Source organism: Mustela nivalis (genome assembly GCF_964662115.1).
Source record: "Mustela nivalis genome assembly, chromosome: 4".
In the NCBI taxonomy this organism is placed as follows: Eukaryota; Metazoa; Chordata; class Mammalia; order Carnivora; family Mustelidae; genus Mustela; species Mustela nivalis.
The window spans coordinates 125,521,256-125,538,024 of NC_139023.1; the positions used below are offsets into that span (position 1 = coordinate 125,521,256).

Here is a 16,769-nt window from a genome sequence, read left to right on the forward strand (position 1 = left end):
AGAGATACACTTCTACTCTATATCACAACAGTGAAAATAAAAGGCCAGGGACATTATCCTTTAACATTTCAGAGAATACAGAAAGGAGAATAGAGACATTTCAGAAAGCACACTACAAGTCTGAAGATCATTAGGAATACAGTAACAACACAGGGGCACTGGGGCGACCAGGTAAAATTTACAAGTACAAAGACAGAAAAACTCCCAGTATGAAAGAAAGGCATTAAAATCTGTACTAGTTCATGTTATAAAATCAGATAAGAATATTACACCACCTAAACAAATCCTCCTCTTTAATATGGTTCACTATATCAACCTTAATTATGTCAGAGTGCACAAGAAGAAAAGCTTAAAAATTCAGAGTAAATAAAAATATATGTTTTGCTTACCTTTTAAATGTTCTTTCTCCTCTTTTCTATGCCAGTCCAGATGCTTGGGTATAGTTCCTCCCTGCCAGTAGATGGAGATAGTAAAATTGAGTCTTTTGGTGACCTCGCATCCTAATCTAGGTGGTTCAGAATCTTCTTCAATTTCAGATTTTGGAAGTAAAAAAATTTGAATGATTGAAAAGACACATAAAGTTTGTAAAAATTATTATGTGAGTCAGTCAAATGAACTTTTATTCATGGTCATTTGTACCAATCTTTAAGGGAGAGGGTCTTGGCTGGCATAGAAAAAAATAAAAGAAAGAGCATTATTTTGTAGGATAAATTCCCTTGACTCTTCATTCTTCCCAGAGCTTGCTCATTTACTCAACAATTATCTATTGACTACAACTCAACAGTAGCTTGTAAGTTCCTAGCCAGATGCTTTCATGCACATTATCTACTTAATGTTTTTAACAACCCTGTGAAGAGTAATGATTGGCCCCAAAAATCTTGTCCCAGAAACTATATTTTTTAGTTCCATATGGTGAGCTGACTCTTGGCTTGCCAAGTTTCTGTAGTCCTCCTGATGTTCAGTTAATGGCTTCTCAGATTTAGGGAGAATGAGTTTCTTCCTCCTACTGATAAAGGAGACCTTGAAGTTGTTGAAAACTCACTTGGTATTGATAAAAACTATTTGTGTGTTATTTTGTTTCAAATTACTACAAGACCTCTAACAGCTTCCCAGGCAGAAATTCAAAGGCAAAGTTACAGCCATTTTAAGGAGAATTAAAATGGGGTTTGGAAAAGGGATTCACAAAATATTTTTTTCTTTAAGAAATTGTGCACTTAATATCAAATTCAAAGGGATAAACACAAAAATTTGTGATTACTAATAATGTCTTATAAAAACAGTAAAATTAGTAACATTTTCCAAAGATACTAGAGGACACATAGGCACATCCTGAGGATGATAAAGAAACAGAATGGAAGAACATTCAAAACTGAATTGAGTATTAGTGATACCACAAAATAATTGGTTTCATTTTTCTCACTTAGTTTAGTAAACCCAATGAAATTTTAATTAAATAGAATATTTACCTAATTCTTATCACAAGTAAAGTCTAGGTTTCAATACTCCTGGTAGTCAAAATTCGTGATTTTACTTCAACATGATGCACTTGGGGAAAATAAGGTATCACACAACCACTCCAACAAAAGTTTAACACCATATTTTTTTTTGCTGTCACGTGACCTTAAAAACCAAATATATTATGCAAACTTAATTACCGTGAAAATAGTGTTGGTTGGCACAGTAAGTTGACCATATAATTTCTTGACCAAACCAAAATATTGTTAAGAATAAAAGATGATGGTATTCATTGTGTTGGGACAATAGACAGAAACCGTGATGGTCCCCAGAAAACATGAACATATTCCTACCTAATGAAAAATGACAACATTAACCTTCAATCCAGAGCTTTTGAGCCTAAATCTTAATCTTTTTCCATTCTACCACAAAACTCCAGAAAATCTTTTAACCTGAATATTTATGTGATTAACTCGTAAGTGTATGTTTTCCGACTAGCATCCTCATTCAACTGAACCCACTGAACAGAACTTCTTTGTTTTCATAAATTTGGTAATATTATTACACTTATAGTACTTTATTTCAAGGTAGGTTAAAACAAAAACAGCAATCCTAAAACCTTTTCTGTTGAACTGCTTTTTTAATGGCTTGAGATGCATTGCTAATATTACCAATGAAGCAGGAGACATTTTGACCAATTATTACTGATTTGCTGGATTCTGGCTCCATTCCTTGGGTCAGAACAATAGGATGACATTAATTCTACTTCCAATTGTAAACTTTCTTCCAGAATTTCGTGCTCCTTTAAAATGATAAATTCCAAATTAACTCACAAAAGATAAGAGATCACTTAAAATATGTTTAGGGACGCCTTGATGGCTCAGTTGGTTAAGCACCTGCTTTTGGTTCAGGTCATGATCCCAGAGTTCTGGGATCCAGTCCTACATTGGGTTCCCCACTTAGTGGGGAGTCTGCTTCTCCTTCTGCCTGCCACTCCCTCTGCTTGTGCTCTCTCTCTGACAAATAAACTTAAAGTCTTAAAAAAATATGTTTAATAATTAGTGTTTAAAGTTATGGAAAATGAAAATGTACTAAAAAATAAAAACTGCTTATCCTTCACAATGAATGCAAGTCTTGCATATATATTCACTTCCTTGATTAGTTTTTAAAGTTTCTGTGTGTAATTTAATTGAACTCTAAAAGACCATGGATTTTGCCAACATTTCTGTTTTGTTTGGTTTCCATTGTTTTCTACTGGACTACTGCATCCTTCAAAGTATAATACGGTGACTTAGACATAAGAGACAATAAATATTTGTTGACTGGGTGAACTGCCTCGGAATAAAGCCCGTGGTTCACCTACAAATGTATTTAGAAAGAAAATTTCATGGATAAAAAGGATGCAATAGGGCTTGATTACCAGCCTATCATTATTTTCTGAAGATCGTTGGCTTAAGAAGAATTGACTAAACTTCTTCACATTTCTGAACAGACACCAGCAGCTGTTGCCAGGTCATCAGACAGGTTTCCATGGAATAAAGTTATGTTAAATTCGTATTTGGAATTGTTTTGCCATGATCTCTAAAATAAAACTTCCAACAACCACGAGATTTCTCCTAAAGAGCATCATATTCAAGGAAAAAATGGTTACTCCTTTCTGAAATCAAAAGTTATGTATCTGTTTAAAAAATAACATCTCCATTCTCTTGGCCAGACTTGGAAACACACATATATACTAAGCAATAAAAAATGTGGTAAATTTTTTCTTTTCACGACTCCCTTCCTTACCACAATTCCAGGATCAAAATTTGTTTTAGTTAGCCTTATGCTTTAATTTTTCTGGGCCAGATGACAGGTATCAAGGGTAATAATATTTAGAATTGAATGTAAGTATTATGGTATGGTGGAAGAAAACAGTAGCCCCATTATTGTAAAAAGCATGCCAGTAGGATGATCTGAACAGAAGAATATAATAATATAGGAAGTTTTTGAGACAAAAACAAACCTTGACATGATTTGCTAAATAATGTCTATAATCCTCTGTTCCTTTATAATTGCTCCAATTATAAAACTAGGCTTCAGAATTCCTCAAGTATGTTAAACTTCTGTACCAAGTATTTAAAAACAAGAACTATTTTTTTTCTATCCTTTTAAACCAATGACTTGCGAAAGTTTTGAGAATCTGATGAAAGATATGGGTGCTCAAACCAGAAAATTATATATCTAAAGACTTACTCTCATAGTTTTCACACAATAGCATACAATTTCAGAGTATTTGTCCAGCCCCTAAAAGCTATGTCTGAACCCTTTTATCTATGAAATCAAGGCTAAGAACACTTTCTCCAAAAATAACTTGTCCATTATAAAGCAACACAAACAATGAGTTCTCCATTCCAGAATCAGGCAAGCTAACAATGCTATTTTGGTAAAATAGTATCAGTGTAAAAGAATAACTGATTTAGCAATCAAGCATTAAGAAAGAAATGCATTCGGGGTGCCTGGGTGGCTCAGTGGGTTAAAGCCTCTGCCTTCGGCTCAGGTCATGATCCCAGGGTCCTGGGATGGACCCACACATAGGGCTCTCTGCTCAGCGAGGAGCCTGCTTCCTCCTCTCTCTCTGCCTGCCTCTCTGTCTTCTTGTGATCTGTCTGTCAAATAAATAAAATCTTTAAAAAAAGAAAGAAAGAAAGTAAGAAAGAAAGAACGAAAGAAAGAAAGAAAGAAAGAAAGAAAGAAAGAAAGAAAGAAAGAAAGAAAGAAAGAAAGAAAGAAAGAAAGGCATTCTGAAGGACTAACTTGAGTTTTGGAGTAAGCTGGAAAAAAATGTAGATATAGGTATACAGTGTAGGTACTGTATGTTTTTACTTAAAAATAATGACAGTATTTCACAGATTTCCAATGCAACTGTATAAAAATATTTAAAATATTTTCTGGAAAAATGTATCTAAAATATGTAACTTAAAGACAAAGGAAGAATTCTTTACATACACTAAAAAAATGTATTATCTGCCCTAAGGAAATTCTAGAGATCTATTATCAAGAAACGTATACATGAAAGAATACAGCAGATAATTTCCTTGTACTTCTACATTTCAACAAGTAGAATTTATTTACTCTAACAGTTTTTAAGTGCAAATGATAAGAACAGTTGCTGATTTTTGAGCACTAATAGTGGGTTAGAAACTGTTAGGCACTCTCGTGAACTATCTCATAGCAATGCTGTGTGAGAGCCTCGATCATTACCACTCTACCAGAGAGAAAACCTCTAACTGGACCAAGATACAATGAACATTAACAAAATATATGTTTATAAAAAATAAATAAATAAATAAATTAAAAAAAATAAAAATAAAAACATACACTTTCCAGGAAAAAAAAAAGACACCAACAACAAAACAACAAACGTGGGCCCCACTGGAGAAGATGTTCTAATGACGAAACTGTTTTTTTCTTCTTTTTTTTTTTAAGGGTATTATTTACTTACTTGACAGAGAAGAGAGAGAGAGAGAGAATGAGCACACACTCAGGGGGTAGGCAGAGGGAGAAACAGGCTCCCTGCTGACCAAAGAGCCCGATGTGGAACTCGATCCCAGGACCCTTGGATCATGACCTGCCAAAAGCAGACACTTAAGGGACTGAGCCATCCAGGCACCCAAAGCTGTTTTCTTTCAGTGCTATTGGAAGAAAGTACCCCTGATGAGTAGCAGCAGGAGTTCATATGTTTTTCAATAGGCGGTGGTTTTTCTGAGCCATGTAGATGGGTCAGACAACATAACATTTATCATTTGGTCCAAGTTCTTTCGTGACTGGGTTAATAGTGATTCATTTTCATAAGATACTTAAGAAAACATTAGAAATTTTCCTCTACCTTTTTTTTTTTTTTTTAACAACAAAAAAGCCAGGTTGAAAAGCAGTAACACAAGGGATACCTTTTAAAGAGTCATTGGATTGAGGGTCATATAATACACAGGAATCATCATCACGTCTCTATTTGCTTTTGAAGGGTGCAAGTGGGAGAGAAAAGACAGTCATTAACTGCGATCTCCTTATTTTTTCATGTATCCTCTCTCTAGAAAAAATGTAGTAGAACAGTAGAGTACAGTATAATAAGCCCAATATCATAAGAGTCCTAGAGAAGGGTGAAGTTATAATTAAATAAAATTATTTACTCAAAGTTTACTCTTTAGTCAAGAATAAAATACTTTAGTATGTGTGTTTAAGCCACAGCTTTTAGGAGCTCCTTAGCTTCTGTGACAGTAGAATTTTAATTATCTGCACAAAGATCTTCCACATCTTTCTTTCTTTCTTTTTCTTTTCTTTTCTTTTTTTTTTTTAAGATGAATTAAAAGGTAGAGATTTTTCTACTTGCAAATAGGATTTTTTTTCATTATATTCCCATAGGCTCTTCATCACATCACTTTATGTTTCTCCTTGGTACTTAAAACTCTCTAAAATTATCTTACCTAACATGTGTTTGCTTTATTGTCCTTCTCTCCCTTCCAGGAGATAAGTTTCTTGGACCCAAAAGTCTTATATGTATAGTTTGTTTCATTCCCAACAACTCGGATAGTATGTTGCCAAAAGGATGTGTGTGATTTACATTTATTGAATTAATACATTCATTATTGATCTAATGCTATGTCTTAAGTGTACAACAGTCAGAGTCTTTGTCTTAACTGTTGTATAATTTTATAATCCTGTCATCCTTTAGGAGGTCAGCAAAGGACTAGCATCCTAGCCAGGAGCCTGTAATAAATTAGGAAGGTCTACTGAAGAAAACTGATTAACTTACTTCCCCATTTCATGCCTCTTCCTATTTCTTTTTTCCTTCACCTCTTTCTACACATTAATGAGACATTAATAAGTATTTTTCTTCTTCTTTTACCATAATAGGATTTTCTTTTTCCTCCTCTTCCTCCTATCCATTTACCTTACCCAAGGGCATCTCATTAGAACTAAAGTTTGAAGTGTTTCAAGACATAATATTTCATAATGTTATAAAACCACAAGGCTGAAGTGAACTTAAGAAAATGTTTTTGTCTTAAATTCTGAATGAAAAGATGAGCCGATATTATTGTCCTCAACTTCTAAGAAAGTTTCCTTTTGAGTATGCCATTTCTGTGAAATTAACTCTTCTCTATAATCTTCCTAAAATTGTTATCCTTGTTGCATTTAAGTGTTTTTTATCCTCTTCATCTATAAATAAACTGATATTGCAAAGTTGTTTCCACAAGGTTTATTAATCCAAACTTATTTTCTAAATGAATGATATATGGAATGGGTGCTTCAAAAGAATGCTCAGTCCCCATGCAGTTGATACATGAACGCCAGGAAGATTAAGAAATCCTTTCAATACAGAGCCATTTCCTAAAGGTAACTAAGTAACTCCTCATTAGTACACGTTCGCACAGTATTCAGAAGTTTAACCCAATTATACTGCGATTTATCTGTATATTATACCTTGCTATCATTATATGACATAAAAGCTGTGCTTTGTAAAACTGCTGGAAGATTTCATTAGAGAAACCATACAAAGGAAAAAGTAATGGTGAAAAGATACCAGAGAACACTGACTGCTGAGTGATTGAAAGCGCTAAAAGTAAATGTGGAGGGAAAATCCTATAGGCAAACAGAATGATTGTTCCAAAGAAGGCGTTGGTTTTTTTTTTTTTTTTTTTTTTTTTAGTGTATAATGTATGGTGCAAAGAACACCAATGTGGAAAAAGGCCACCATCCTTCCTATTAACTGCTCAGTTTGTAGACAGCTGCAACTTCTCTTAAGTAGATGCCTGCTTAGGGTTTTTAATCAGCTTATGGTGGGAAGAGGCGTCAGAAATTCCCTGCAAATATTAGCACTAAGAAAAAGGAGACAAATTGAAGGAACTGGAACAAATCCAGGTAATTTATAAGTGAATATGTTTTAAAAGGATTCGATTTTAAACTATTTTCTTGGCAAAAACAGGAAATCAACACAAGAAACAAGCAATCCTAGGGACCCAATAAGTATAACCAAAAAGCTAATGTGTCATTCTGAGTTTTTGATTTACAAATTTGACCAGGCAAAGAAACGATGCAGGTGTTAATAAAAAAAGAAAAAAATAAAATGGATGAAGATATTTACTTTTTAAATGGGCCATGGATAAGAGAACTCAGTCTTCAGCTATTTTAAATAGACCTTCAGCTATTTTTAAAGCTTCCAATCAACTTTGCTCAGTATGGGCATATTAATGTTTTTGCTTATGGACTAATACAATCTGTGTTTACAATACTAAATTCAAATGAAAATGAATTAAGACAGGCTCCAGGAAAATCATTTTAAGGAAATATACTGCTTAGAATATACTGCCTATGTATTTTAGACAGGAGCTTAAATAAAAACCACTTTAAGTATATTATTTCAAATTAAGCGGATTCTCTGGATGATTTATGAAACTGCTAGCTTGTAATACTTAAGGATGATTGTAAATAAACCCTGAAATCCTGATCATATGTTGTACATAGAAAGTTAAAGTTGACACCAAAGGATATATTGATTTCACACTTATAATTTTATACTATTGTGTATTAGGTAACTCTGAAGGTTATTTCTCTAATAATTTTTCTAGTGGGTCCACATCTTTTTAGTTCTCAATAATTCAGTGGCACTTTTAAAAAGAAAAAAGCTAATAAGTTAAAGAATAAATAACAAAGTAACCTAACCTGAGATTACAAAAATAAACCACTTAAGATGACTTAAACTCTTAATTTATCATTGCAGATTAAATGTAATAGTTTTGTCCACTCTGGTTATAACTGGATCACTTTAACAAAATAGTCACATTTACCATGCTTATATTAAATATAGTAATATACTGAAATTTATTTGTACATACACAAACACATAAAGAGACACACATCAATAAATCCATATATAAAACAGTATGCCACAGGTATGAATTTCTGGGTAACCAGAGCAATGAGTCTACAGCATAGAAGAAATGCAAACAAGACTAGATCTTCAAATCCAAAAAAGCTGATTAAGGATTTGTTTTTTCTAGCACATACATTACCAACCATTTTTGGTGGTATCGCTTTGATGCACTCCAATTGGAATACCCTGTTGACTCAAGGTTTCAAAGGGTTGGCCAGAGTCTGACTTCATACACAAAGCCCCTAGACCTATAGCACACAATGATCTCATCCCATCTCAACTCCTGAGGCACATCTGTCAGACTCATTCATTTTGCAGTTTAAGCTTTAAGGCTTGAAGGATGTGTTTAAATTTTATCTCTTAATGAGACTGAAAATCAGTGAAGGCCACAAAATAAATCTTATCATGGTTTCCTTTCAACATTCCATGTTAATGCCACTGAATATAAAATTTCAAATGATTTGATCTTTGATTTAAAAAATGCTTCTGTACATAATATGCATTTAAGTACACATGCATTTTAGGACTGCTATGAATTACAAAGTTCATCTGTACTATCAGTCCTCTGTAAAGAACTCTTACACTGAAGGTATATGTCTAAGGTTAAATGCATGACAAAATGTACAAAATACACAAAACATTTACTATTTATTATGAATACTGCCCTTCTAAGGCTAGTTTTTTCCAACAACTTTTTACCCATCAATAGTGACTTCCTAGGGACAGGATGAGGATGAACAGTTTGACCAAAGCCCCTGTCTCCTCGCCTCACCCCCAACTCCCAAAGCGAGGAAGACTGCCAGCTCCTTCCAGGTTGCCCAGTTCAGAATCCTTGCTTTGGTCACTGTTCCCAAAAGTGTAGTAAATATTGGTTCTTTTTCTCCCTTTTTTAAGATTTTGTATTTATTTGAGAGAAAGAGAGAAAGAGAACACAAGTGTGTGGGGGGTGGGGGACAAAAGGAGAGGGAGAGAGAGAATCCCAAGCAGCCTCCACGATGAGTGTGGAGACTGATGCAGGGCTCTATCTCAAAGACCCCGAGGATCATGACCCAAGGCAAAATCAAGAGTCAGAGGCTCAAATGACTGAGCCAAGCAGGAACCCTATAACTAGTGGTTCTTAGTGTGATTTTGGTTAGTACATAAAAAGGGCATGTTCTTTATCTTAATAATTGATAATCCACTTCAATAAATATTACATATATAAATATTATATTTTGCTTTGATGGACATTTCCTAGAGCTTCTTTTAAAACTTTATTTAAGAAAAAATTTCCTCAATGTAAGAAAAAATACTTACTGAATAGTGGCACAGGTAAATATGATTTTGTAAAAGTCTGGAAAGTATGTTCAAGTCTGAGGAAAAAGCTCTCAGGTCACGAAGTTGGAACCAAGCCTGATGTGTTCATCATTTTACAACACACGCTTCAAACATTCTTTGGACTTAGGCTCTTAACATACATTGGCAGAAAGCATATGATGGATAGCTTTTGTCCATTGATTTAAAAAAAAAAAAAATGAAAGACATCAGCTTTGAGCAAAATACAGTCTTCTATGTCAAGTAGTAATTCGAAGACACCGAAATCCCAGTGTTCCAAAGATCTTTTGTTACTTACTAAAATGTCTGCAACAAGTCACTCCAGGTCAAAACCCTGAAGACCCAGGGTCATCCATGAATTACAAGTGTATAACAAATTTGGTGTTTATTATTACATATGCATATATCATCATTTGCAGTAGTGGCTTTCCAGAGATTGATGGGACTGACCAGGGTGTGGCATGGCCAAATACTAGATATGAAGTACCTTCCATGTTAAAACCAACAGCACAACAGTCCTTTGAATGGTTAGTCGTGATATGAGACATTAGATTATAAGATGTTCACAGAATGTGACAACAAAGTATCCCTGTGTGTTATATAGTTAATAAATTGTCTTAACCATAATAAAAAGGAAGGTAAATTAATATATAAACAATCTGAGGGGTTTGAAGCGGCAAGGGGTGGGTGGTTGGGGGAACCAGGTGGTGGGTATTAGAGAGGGCACGGATTGCATGGAGCACTGGGTGTGGTGCAAAAATAATGAATACTGTTATGCTGAAAATAAGTAAAAAATAAATTTATTTATTTATTTATTTGACAGAGAGAAATCACAAGTAGTCAGAGAGGCAGGCAGAGAGAGAGGGTAGCAGGCTCCCCGCTGAGCAGAGAGCCCGATGCGGGACTCGATCCCAGGACCCTGAGATCATGACCTGAGCCGAAGGCAGCGGCTTAACCCCAATAAATAAATTTAAAAAAAAAAAGAAAAAAACATATATAAACAAATGGCCATCTTCGAAGGATTTTAAAAGCAAAATATTACAGACCATAAGCTATATATCAATATTTATCTGAATATTTTAAATATTTATTAAATATCCATCTTGAAGACTCAAACCTAACAGTGACTTTTTTTTTAAGATTTTATTTATTTATTTGATAGAGAGAGAGATAACAGGTAGGCAGAGAGGCAGGTAGAGAGAGAGGAAGGGAAGCAGGCTCCCTGCTGAGCAGAGAACCGGACATGGGACTCCATCCCAGGACCCTGGGATCATGACCTGAGCCCAAGGCAGAGACTTTAACCCACTGAGCCACCCAGGTGCCACCCAGGTGCCACCCAGGCGCCCCCTAACAGTGACTTTAAAATGGTAAGTCAAACCCTAGAAAATGATACAAACTGAAATACAACTGAAAATGGAGCCTCACAACACAGATCTTACAGTACCTGGGGAGAATTGCCACAAAGGATAAAATCAAAGTAGGTGAAATGAGAAGTAAATCAGCAGCTTATCTATGATTTGGCTCAAGGAAGTTAAAAAACCTCAATCCATCTGAAAAAAAAAAGGTATTGAAGGTATTGAAAAAAAAAAATATTGCACTTCCCCTTCACCTGACTCTTAGTCAAGAACATTGAATTTATGCTGGACTAAATAAACATTCCTCTATTTGATGACTTCTTTTTTAAAATGGCCAGAGCCATTTTATGTGTCTTCCTAGCCTTTCATACGCATGGCCAGTCAGATATTGCAATTACCTGAAAGCAATGCAAAAATACTTGATGAGTGCACGTAGGAAGGAGAAACGGCAGGCACTAGACTTGCAGGCGAGAAGGTAGACTGCGGTGAGCAGCGTGCATTCGGGAACACCCCTGTTAACTGCACATGGCAGGATTTCTAGACATTTGTCCTGTCCTCCTTTGCATTAGAATAATGGAGTCTGAGGCAATAAAGATTAAAGAAAACCTCACCTCACTTGAAAGTGCTGGGTCTGAGCCTATCAACCTTCCCTCTAGTTTCAGAACTGAAGAGAGAGTATGACCCTCATTCAAGAGGATGATGAGCCATTGGCACGGATGTCCACGCACTCTATCTGCCAGTGAAAGCTAGGTCTTGCCAGATGCGTCTTCATTCAAATGAGGTAAGTGGAAAAATAAATACATGGAGACTATTTAAAAAAATGCTGTGATACAAGCAAAGGTAGCATTATCCCGACAAATCAGAGAGAAAATTAACTCTAAAGTGATTTACTTAGCACAGAAAACTTTAAGAAAGAGTGTGAAAACTGTTATATTTCAAATGAAATGTTGAGGGACCATTAACCCTGAGATGTGGGAAAAGTTAGCAGAGAAAGAAAGAAACTACACAAAGAATGGAAATTCAACCTAAGAAATGACAGATGCTTCTGAGGAAGAAAATATAGAAGTTGGAACAAAAACAGAATCAGGGATTCCTGGGTGGCTCAGTCGTTAAGCATCTGTCTTTGGCTCAGGTTAGAATCCCAGGGTCCTGGGATGGAGCCTGGCATGGGGCTCGCTGCTCAGCAGGAAGCCTGCTTCTCCCTCTCCCACTCACCTGCTTGTGTTCCCTTTCTTACTGTGTCTCTCTCTGTCAAATAAATAAATAAAATCTTAAAAAAAAAAAAAAGAAACAGAATCAAACACAAATATTTTATCGTGCTGGAAAAAAACACAAACAAAACAAATGACCTGAGTAAGTAAATAAAAAGTTTCCCTGTGTCCTTCACAAACTTAATGAAAGAAAATCTATTTTTAATCATTTCCTCACAAAATTTTAAATTATAAAAATGTGGGGAAAAAACCCTGAAGTAATCTTACTACTTATTAATAATTATTGATTAATTAATAATTAATTACTACTTATTCTTTCTAGTCTCCCTAACAAAGTTTTGAAAGAGGGACCATTTAACCACCCATCATACAGATGAGAAAAATGAATCACAGAGAATTTACGTGACTGTGAAGGCAGGTTTATATAGTGTATTAATAGGAAAGAGACTGAGGAAGCATATGGAAACTTTAATCACCGGGCACATTGCTAAGAATCTTCATTGCCAAGATTTCTTGTTTCTTTGCTTAACTCTTCTTTAAATATGAGATTATAACACCAGTCCTTTCTTCATAAAATAGAATTTCTAGCCAGAATTTTGTAGTAGTGAATGCCTCAAATATAAAAATAAGGTTATTTTTCATATTATCTGCTAAGAGTATCTTTATTAGGGTCACCTGGGTGGCTCAGTGGGTTAAAGCATCTGCCTTCAGCTCAGGTCATGATCTTAGGGTCCTGGGATCGAGCCCCGCATCGGGCTCTCTGCTCAGCAGGGAGCCTTCTTCCCTTCCTCTCTCTCTGCCTGTGATCTCTCTCTCTATCCAATAAATAAATGAGTATCTTTATTAAAGATATAAATATTTATTTATAAATAAAAAGTATCTATTAAAGCTATGAAACTTTGAAGTGTTTCTCATTGTTAATAGCTTATTTTCATTTGTTGAAACACCCTCAAAACAAAAAATGGCAGCACAATTCCCAAGCACAGTATCTTGTCCTCTCATAAGATACAAGCTAAGAAACATGTTCAATTACAAATCAAATATATCTAGAGTCTTTCAACAATAAAAACAGTATGAAATCTAAAAAAGTGACCCCCTTATCTAAACATCTCACATTAATAATTTCAGTATCACCTAATAATGATATAGCTTTCTAGGTATATAAGACATGATTTCATTTTCATCACTACTCCTTTTTAATCTAAAAATTATTGATAACAAATTTGAAGGTGCACCTTCAAGTGACAATAACTAAATCATTCTAGGTATATTATGAAATTATAATGGCATGAGCAATGCATGTATAAGTTATTTTAGTAAAAACTCTTTCTTCCTTCTCGATTCCATTAAAAACCAAAAATGGCAAAAACCATTAACACATCAGATCAGCTGAACAAATACTGTATATAAAGCAATGTTCAAGGCACTGTGGTTGTTTAAATACATATTCCAATATAGTCTGGGAAGTAATATGGCCAAGGGTAATACACTACTTTGTATTTTTATTTAATAAAATCTAAATGTCTAGTAGGAACACTAAAGTGTTAAAGAATTCAGAAGAAGTGAAAGTGGAGTAAAATGGAATATGCAGTTTCCTTTTCTAAGATCATCCTCATTGGATAACCCCAACCAACCCCAATGCCATAATCCACATTCTGTTTTTTTGTTTTGTTTTGGTCTGGTTTGGTTTTTTGGCTTGATTAATTCTATGCACCCCTTTATATCTCAGTACAAATGGCATTTGCTCATGGTGACTTTCTCTCATATGTTAGGATAGGATCTCCCGTAATGTGTTCTCCCAGCATCCTATACTTGTCATTCATAGCACATTATATATATATAATATATATATATAATGGATGGATGGGTAGGACAGTAAAATGACTCTTTGTGAAAGAAGAGGAGGCAAAACTAAGATTCCATAGGAACAGTGTGAGCAAGGGGTTGTCCAGTCCAGTCGAATCCACTCATTTTGTGCTTAGGGGTCATGATATAATTGAGGAACGTGAGATTCAACTGCAATGTGGCAGACTGAATTTTACTACCCATAAAATGCCATATGACAATGATTTTTAAAATTGTAAGTGGCAAAACAGTTTAAATAATGTAATTCCTTTGCTCAAAACCATTTATGACTTTCCAGTGCAGAAAGAAATAACAAAATCACTGGTCTAGCACAAACTTTCCAGCTTCCACTCTCCCTAACTGGGATAGAATCTTCACACAGTCTATGCATCCCATCTCCAGCACTATTCTGTAGAAAACGAACAGAGGTAGAACTTTAGAATTAAAGAACAGTGACTTTACCGCTAGAAGAGATTCCTACAAAGCACTCCTATGTCTAATTAATCTTTGCATTTCTAAAGAGTAACATGGAACTTGACACCTTATAGGTCCTAAATAATTGAAATGTGTCTGATTTTGAACCCTCCCAACCATTTGCTAACTATGTGATCATGACTGATTTATTTCTCTGTGCCCCACATAATTCATCTGTAAATACAGATGAGATACAAGCTTCCTTATACGGGTGTTCTATGCATACTATATCCTTAAAAGTTAGTTCTTGCTTTCCCCATTCTTCCTTTTGGAGACTTCCTTATTGCTCTTCATTGAAAAGTCTTGATGAGCCCTGAAAGTTTACTTTGAAAAACACAATAAAATTTAATCTTTAAAACTTCTCTCTTTGGATATCACAATAAGGAAAGGTCTGTCCCTGCTGGTTGATGAGAGTTAATTTATTAAATTTTGTTATCTCCAAAAGATATTTTGAAAGACTTACTTCTACATTTATTAATAACAAAATGATCTAGCAAGATACAAAATCTATCATCTAATCCTTTCCAGCAAAGGCAGAGCAGATTGAGAAAGCAAAGTGTTTTAGATTCCAATTCCTTGTTGCCTCTGTTCAGTTACTTACTTTCTTGAATCCCTGTCTTTAGTAAAAACCCTAGCAGTGACAAAGATAGCAAAAAGGAATACTCCAAAAGCACAAAAAATACAAACAGTAGGGTGTCACTAGCAAACACAGTATATTAATAAAAGAGAATGAAAAGCTGCTGATCAGATTTCTGTTTAAGCCTTTATACAAACAATAGGGCATTTTACTCGAAATTCCAGTATTCTAAAAACATGATTTATGGACATTTTCTAGCTACTAAACAGAACATGCAGATTTTCACTCTTTTGATTTTCAACAATAACACTGTTTTTCCTTTCCTGAAAAAAAAACATAGTCCCTTCAAAGCTTCCAGTAATCTGCGAAGTAAAAATTCTGTGCTACTTCTAAACTGGCCTTCACCCTGTGCTCTGAGTATCTAACCTGCATCGAAGCACACCCACAAGATAAGGGTTGCCTTGAGCAAACAGTACCCGATCCATCTTGAGGGGGAAGTTAGGGATCTCCATCTTCATAGGCCATTTAGAATTAATCCATCCTGACTTTCAGCAGAAGAATTAAAGGCATGTGTTCTTCTGAGGGTCCCTAAAGGTCCCTTCCCCTCTTTATGGTTATGTCTCACCTGGAGATGGCCCCCAAGAAGGAAAACTAAACAAGATCAAGAGGGAACCTATGGGAAGGTAAACACAACAAGGGTAGCTTTCATTCCTGAACGGCACTTCCTATCTTCTCATCTGACTTCCTTCTCTCTCATCGAGAATGATAATCTGTAATTATGGCTGATCCCAAGGTAAAAGAGACAAGAAACAGACCCCATATCCAGACACTAGGCTAGGCTTGTGAGAAAGACTTTTCTCTGGTTTCTAAGTCATCACTCAGAAATTCAGGGGCTGGTAATAAAGAATGTGCCTTTTTCCTGAAGCGTCCTGCTGTTAACGGATCACATAGAACCTAGCCTGGGAGGCAGTCAGATTTTACCAGCCTAAAGGAAAATCTAACACACACATGAATCTCTGGCCTTTTCTCTTTCTAGCATGTAATACTTTAAATTGTCAATAGTAAAACTAATTAGAACCAGCAAAAGGAGTCTCTGTATTAAAAGAAGTAAAATAACCACTTCCTACAACACTTCCTACATAAAAGAGAAATCAAAGTAGTAAGAAATTTCAATTTATTGCTATTTTTATTTGTCCACATAAATATCTTCTCAATGTTTTAATCTAAATATTTGTTTACTGACTTGCTAATTATTTACAAACATGAAGAGAGAAATTTTAATATTTAATCAAAAACATATTGTGGAATTCAATTTGTTAATATCAAAAACATCCATACCATATACACACTAGGAAACTAGGTCAATGAAAGATATTTTGCTGAATAAACAGATTGATGAATATGTGAGTCTGTGCCATGATGGATCAAGTTTTCCACCCTCTTTTACAAACAAGTTTAAACAATGATAAACATTGTAACATGGTATCCAATCTATTCTTCACTTTTATTTCCATAAGATAAAGTAAATGATACAGTCAGTCATTATGCTGGTAAAGTTCTCACTTTTACCCTTTAATTTCTTTTTCTAACTTTATACAATCTTATGTGATAGTTATTGCTTACATAAG

General features: G+C 34.9%; 1 protein-coding gene across 5 annotated transcripts in view; it reads right to left on the minus strand.

Annotated features, from left to right (window-relative positions):
* The window catches only part of PDGFC (platelet derived growth factor C), a 201,962-nt gene that overhangs the window by 99,822 nt on the left and 85,371 nt on the right, over positions 1–16,769 (minus strand). For 3 of the 5 annotated variants that reach the window (XM_082727763.1, XM_082727765.1, XM_082727764.1), the window contains exon 2: positions 390–450. The exons of the other annotated variants lie outside the window; for them this stretch is intronic. The gene's annotated coding sequence lies outside the window, so the exon portion shown is untranslated. The remainder of the gene's footprint in view (positions 1–389; positions 451–16,769) is intronic. 5 annotated transcript variants of the gene reach the window in all.